The sequence below is a fragment of the Dendrobium catenatum genome, unplaced genomic scaffold (assembly GCF_001605985.2).
Source record: "Dendrobium catenatum unplaced genomic scaffold, ASM160598v2 fragScaff_scaffold_206, whole genome shotgun sequence".
Taxonomy (NCBI): Eukaryota; Viridiplantae; Streptophyta; class Magnoliopsida; order Asparagales; family Orchidaceae; genus Dendrobium; species Dendrobium catenatum.
The window spans coordinates 58,494-64,363 of NW_021318668.1; positions in this window are offsets into that span (position 1 = coordinate 58,494).

A 5,870-nucleotide genomic window follows, 5' to 3' on the forward strand; every position below is an offset into this window, starting at 1 on the left:
TTATTCTCAAAGATCATTCTACGATTGATTCAAATCACATGGTTCTACTTGATGAATTTGATGATTAAAACAAAAAGAATTTGGAATTAATTGATAAATATGATGCATTAAAAGTTTCACACACCTCACTCAAATCTGATTTGAAGAAATCTAAAGAAATAGAGCGTAACTTGAGGATGGATAATAGTGCTTTAGAAAATACTAACTTGAGGCTTAAAGATGAATTGGACTCAATTAAGAGAAATTAGATGACACCTACTTTTGATCTAAAGCCAAGACCTAGGAAGAGGTATTACAATCCAAACCATTTAAGAAATCCTTTTACTTGCTTTTTATGTGGGGCTTGCTAGGACACATCTCATACACTTGCACTGTTCACCGTAGTACACATTAGGTGTGGAGACCAAAATTGCATAATTCACAGCATAACACACATGCATTACATTCTACTTTTCATGAGAAGGGACCCAAACCTACTTGGGTTCCTAAATCTGACATTTGATGGTTTGGTAGGTGGGGCTCTCACCAAAGACCTCGTGAGAGCATAGGATACTTTGACAAATGGAGGCTCGCAACTCATAACTGCTTAAACATGCTGCTTAACAAATTCTTGAATTGCATTTTGATTATTGCTATATTTTTTTTTTGTTAGTTGTGTTAGTCGTTTTTACTTTTGTTTTCTTATGATGATTTTTTCTTGTTCTTAAACTTTGGAGATTTATGACCAATGATTAGCATTTCTAAATCGGTTAAAGGGAGAAAATACCGTTGATGGTTTCCCTCCCTCTAACCTCTTTTGGTGATATAATTTTCTTTTCTATAACAAAAAGTCTATCTCATTTTAACAAATAGTTTTTGAAATTAAGATCTTTTTTTTCTTGTTACAATAGTCTATCTTATATTTATGATCCAAAGTTCTTATATATCCTTCAAGTTAATTGAAATCTTGCCGTTGCACTTATCATATAATTTTGATTTTTGTTTTGTGGCTTCTTCTTCTCTATGTTAGAAAGAGAGACCCTCTTCTCTAATATCTAGAAGATATAATCACAACTAAGAACTTTTTTTAAAGGATTTGTTAAAGAGTTTTTATCTTGCAAAAATTAAAAAGGGAAGAGGCCAATGACACCAAATTGAAAAGAAAACTATATACACAAAAGTGTATCAAAAATAAAAAGATGCTCAAAGAGCAAATCAAAGTGACAAGAGGCATAAAATGAGCCCACTAAATGCAAGCTATTTTCTCTTTTCAAAACTCTTAAAACTTAGAAGGACTCATGGGTTATTTGATGTTTTCAAAGGCTTGATTTCAAATTCCATGACAGAGATGAATTACTTTGGTATACTATTTTATAAAATAGTTTACTTGTAACCAAGTTTTGAACGGATCTTCTTTTTATCCAAATTATTCTGAATTAGACCTCTTATTTTCAAAAGATAATTTTTATCCTAAAAGAAGTCCGAGCTAGGGTAAACAGGATCGGATATTCTACCTTTTCATATTGTGAATTTTTTAACTTATTGATCTTTCAAATCTTTAAAATTTAATTATTTGGGCAATTTGTCATATGATTGCTTTGCTAAAAAAAATTAAAAAATTAGAAAAAAAAAACATCTTTTTCTTTCCTTGTTTTTATCTACTTTTGTTGTTTTTAGTTTGTATTTTTGTTTTTTTGGGCTTTCTCTGATCATCTCCATCTAAACCTTGATTTTCAACTTTTTATCACATCGTCCTGGACGATACTTATATCGTCCTGGACGATATAACAATTTCTCTTCAAAATTCCATATACTGAACCTTTTTCTGAGCTTTCTGTAACTCATCGTCCCGGACGATCCCTTTATCGTCCTGGACAATATGATCGAACTCTATTACAATCATTTTTGACCATCTTGGCTGATACATATTTCGTTCTGGCTGATGCATTTATGGTAATCGTCCTTGCCGATACACTAGATCGTCTTGGACGATCCACGTGTCAGCACATTTAGAATCCTTAAAATCTGCCCCAAACGATCCATTATTGGACAGTCGTCCTAGCCGATCCACTGTTCGTCCTGGATGATACACGTGGCACAAATTTAAAACATTTTAACTTCGGCCGGTATGATCAATTATTATGCATCGTCCTGGACGATACACCTAATCGGCCGGGACGATCTACTTTTTCAACGGTTGTCCGGCTTAACTCCTCGGGACGATCGCCTGTGTCTAATCATCCTGGCCGATATCTGATCGGCCCGGCCGATCGGACCGCCTTTTTGACCAATCGACCTGTACGTAATAATTGAACCAAATCGTCCTGGCCGATTTTGCGATCGGCCTGGACGATATGGCCGTTTCTTTAAATTCAGTCCATTCTAGCTATTATTTTCACCTCAACCTTCTTCTTCTCTTGTGTTTTCTTACTGGTTTCTTGCTATGGCTAGTGGGAAGCAAGTCCGATAAACTTCTGGGAGTTCTTCGAGGGCTAGGATTGACCATCGTTTCAAGGAGGCAGAAGAAGAAGCTGCTTACCATCAATATTAAGAATGTGGGATAATTGTCTCCAAAGTCATCAATCATGTCCACCTTTCGTATCCGGTAATGGATCTCCTTGCTCACACTTCTCTCTATTTCATTCTTTCTCTCGCTGTCCCCTTTCATACTGAGCTTCTTCGTGAATTCCTCGCAAATCTTCACATAAATCCTACTTTCACAACCCAAACCTTCTATGTGAATCGACGCCCGGTCGAGATCACATATCAGGACTGTGCTAAACTATTGCAGCTATCCACCACCGGGGATAAGCTGCATATAATTACCTCAGATCCTGATTTTAACTGGTCCATTGCAAATCATTTCCTTCGCCAGACCAAAGCACCTTTTCATGTTGGAGATACTAGCTCTTTAGTCAAAGATGCTAGGATAATTCAGCATATCCTTCGAACCTCCATTATTTCAAAAGCTGGGGACCGAATCCACATCACTCCTCTACTTTCTCTTACTACTTTTTACATCATGGAACATAGAGAATTTAATGCTACTGACTTAATTTTTTGATACAATGATCATTTAACCACAATCTGCGATTCAGGTCATAAGAGAAAACCTAATTTGGCTTTAAGACACCTCATAGCCTATGTTCTTGAAACCAAATATCAACTTCAATATCCTACTCCTCCCAACCTCCCAACTCTCTTCTACTCAAACAGTTCCTTCAATACCCTTCACAGTACTCGTCTCCACCTAGGGGATGAGGAACCTCGCGGGGCTGAGGAAGAGGAGGCTCCCACTCCCGTTCTTGATACCACTCACAGTTTGACCAGTTAGTGCAAATATTTGATCATTGGGAGACCCATTTTGATGCTTACGTTGCTGCACAGGAGCAGCAATTCTAAGGACATTGCCCGCTACGAGCAGCACCGCACAGAGGACTTAGCCCGTTTTGACAGCTACATTACACACCAGCAGCAGCAGCACGATCAGGACATAGCCTAGTTCAATGCTTAGTTTACTACGCTAGCTAGCTACTTTCAGCAGGCTCCACCACCTACACCTCCATCTAATGATCAGGATTCCTCATTTTTTTAGTTTTAGTTTTTGTTTTCTATGGATTACTTTCTCTGTATTGTGCTTTTTGTTGCTTTAGTTTTTGTTTTTAGTTTCCTACTCCTTTTTGAGATGTCAAAAGGGGGAGTAGTATGTTTGAACTTATTTAGTATGTTTGTACTTGTTCTGTTCGAAAATTGAAAGCTTGGTTAGTTTTGCATTATTATTTTAGAATTGATTATCGATATGTTTGTCATCATCAAAAAGGGGGAGATTGTTACAAACATATTTTTAGATTATGATTTAGATGATAGCAAACAAATCTTATTTCAGTACGACTGCCTTTTTTCTACTTACTTTTCAGGACTCAAAGATCGGATGGAAATCAAAATTAGCTCAAGATTGGGTAGATTAGGGTTGAGTCAGTCTGTAATTTTATTTTTCCCTTCTTGAGTCAATTGTAATCTTTGGTGTGACTGATGCAAAGTAACCCTACACATACACACTTGAGAGACTTAGAATTTCAATTTTTACTCAAATCGGTCAGGACGATATTTACATCGTCCTGGACGATCGGGCTTAAAATAGAAAATCTAATCAGGGGTTCTTAATTAAGGAAGCCGTCATTAGCCAATCGGCCTGGACGATACTTGTATCGGCCTGGACGATAGGCTCAAAACAGAAAGAAATTGCTGCCATAAATAATTAAGGTATTATGTATTTTTGGTAATCGGCCAAGACAATCTTGGATCGGCCAGGACGATATTCACAATTATGCCTTAATTGACCAGACAATCAAGGAAGTAATTAAGGATGATTGATACGATCACATCGTCCGGACAATTGCAAGATCGGCCAGGACGATCTAGTCAAAAAACCTTAATTACTCCTGGACGATCTGGATCGGACAGCTTGAATTCATGGCGATTCTCAGGATGATTCTCCTCTGATTTGAACTGATAGGCCGGGATGACCTGGATGATCAAGCCAATTTTTCAATCATCTAGTTTGCATTCAGGGCGATGCTCTGGCCGATCTTCTAAGATTTGTACTGATTGTCCAGGACGATGTCCATATCGTCCTGGACGATATCTTCGGCAACTTGTAATTAATGAGCTCCTTTGAATCTCTTCTATTTAAGAGCTTTAGTTCAACATTTTTGAATATCCTTGGCTGCTGTCTTGACCTGAGAAAACCTAAAGGAGATAGAGAGAGGGAGAGAGAGAGAGAGAGGATCTTATGAGGGGGAGCATGTGAGGGAATTCACAAGGGTTACTCCAAGCATTGTTCCACTTCTTCTTCCCCAGAGTCTCTTGTCCTTAGAAGGGTTGGGAGAGGTAAGTTTCAGCAAGTGATCATGGTTCTCTGCCTGCTTCAGGAGGAAGCAAAAGGATTTGTGTTCTCTGCCTTGCTGGGTGTGGCAAAAAGGAGGTGTTTTTGTGAGGGCTTCTCCGCCTAGCTGTGGGGGCTAAAGGAGAGTCACGTTGGTAGTGCAATACTCGGAGGGCGCCTCTAGAGAGTGGATGTAGGTCGAGTTGATCGAACCACTATAAACCCCTGTGTTCTTATTTTTACTGCTTCCGCATTTATTTTCTTCCGCACTTATTTTTGTGGTGATTTGGTTTTTGATAATCGTTCTTTTTTTCTTAAAGAAATTTTTAAATACCAATTCCCCCCCCCCCCCTCTTGGTTAGCCTCGGGCCAATTCTATAGGGCTTAACATCCCTAACGAACTTTCAAGAAGATCAAGTACTCTACCGACACTTAGAGGATGTGATAGGATGATGATTCCCTATCGACACTTGGAGGGTGTGAAAGGATGAAGGATCTCTGCCTATACTTGGAGGGTGTGAAAGGATGACGGTTCTCTGCTTACACTTGGAGGGTGCGAAAGGATGAAGTTTCTCTGCCTACACTTGGAGGGTGTGAAAGGATGACAGTTTTCTGTTGACACTTGGAGAGTGTGAAAGAATGAAGATTTTCTGCCTATACTTGGAGGGTGTAAAAGGATGATGGTTCTCTGCCGACACTTAGAGAGTGTGAAGGGATGATGGTTCTCTGCCACACTGGGGATTTATGGAAGAGAGGTTTTTGTAAAAGCTTCTTCTCCTTGTTGTGGGGAAAAAAGGAGAGCACTTTGGTAATAGTGCAATACCTGAAGAGAGAGTCTTCAGGGAGTGGATGTAGGTCATATTTGATCGAACCACTATAAATCTTTGTCTTTTTAGTTTCCGCATTTATTTACTGCAAGTTATTTATTGAGATTAAAAATTTTTATTTTAAAACTTAATTAACTTTCTATGAATCTTAAATTATTTTTCTATTTAAAAATCCAAGA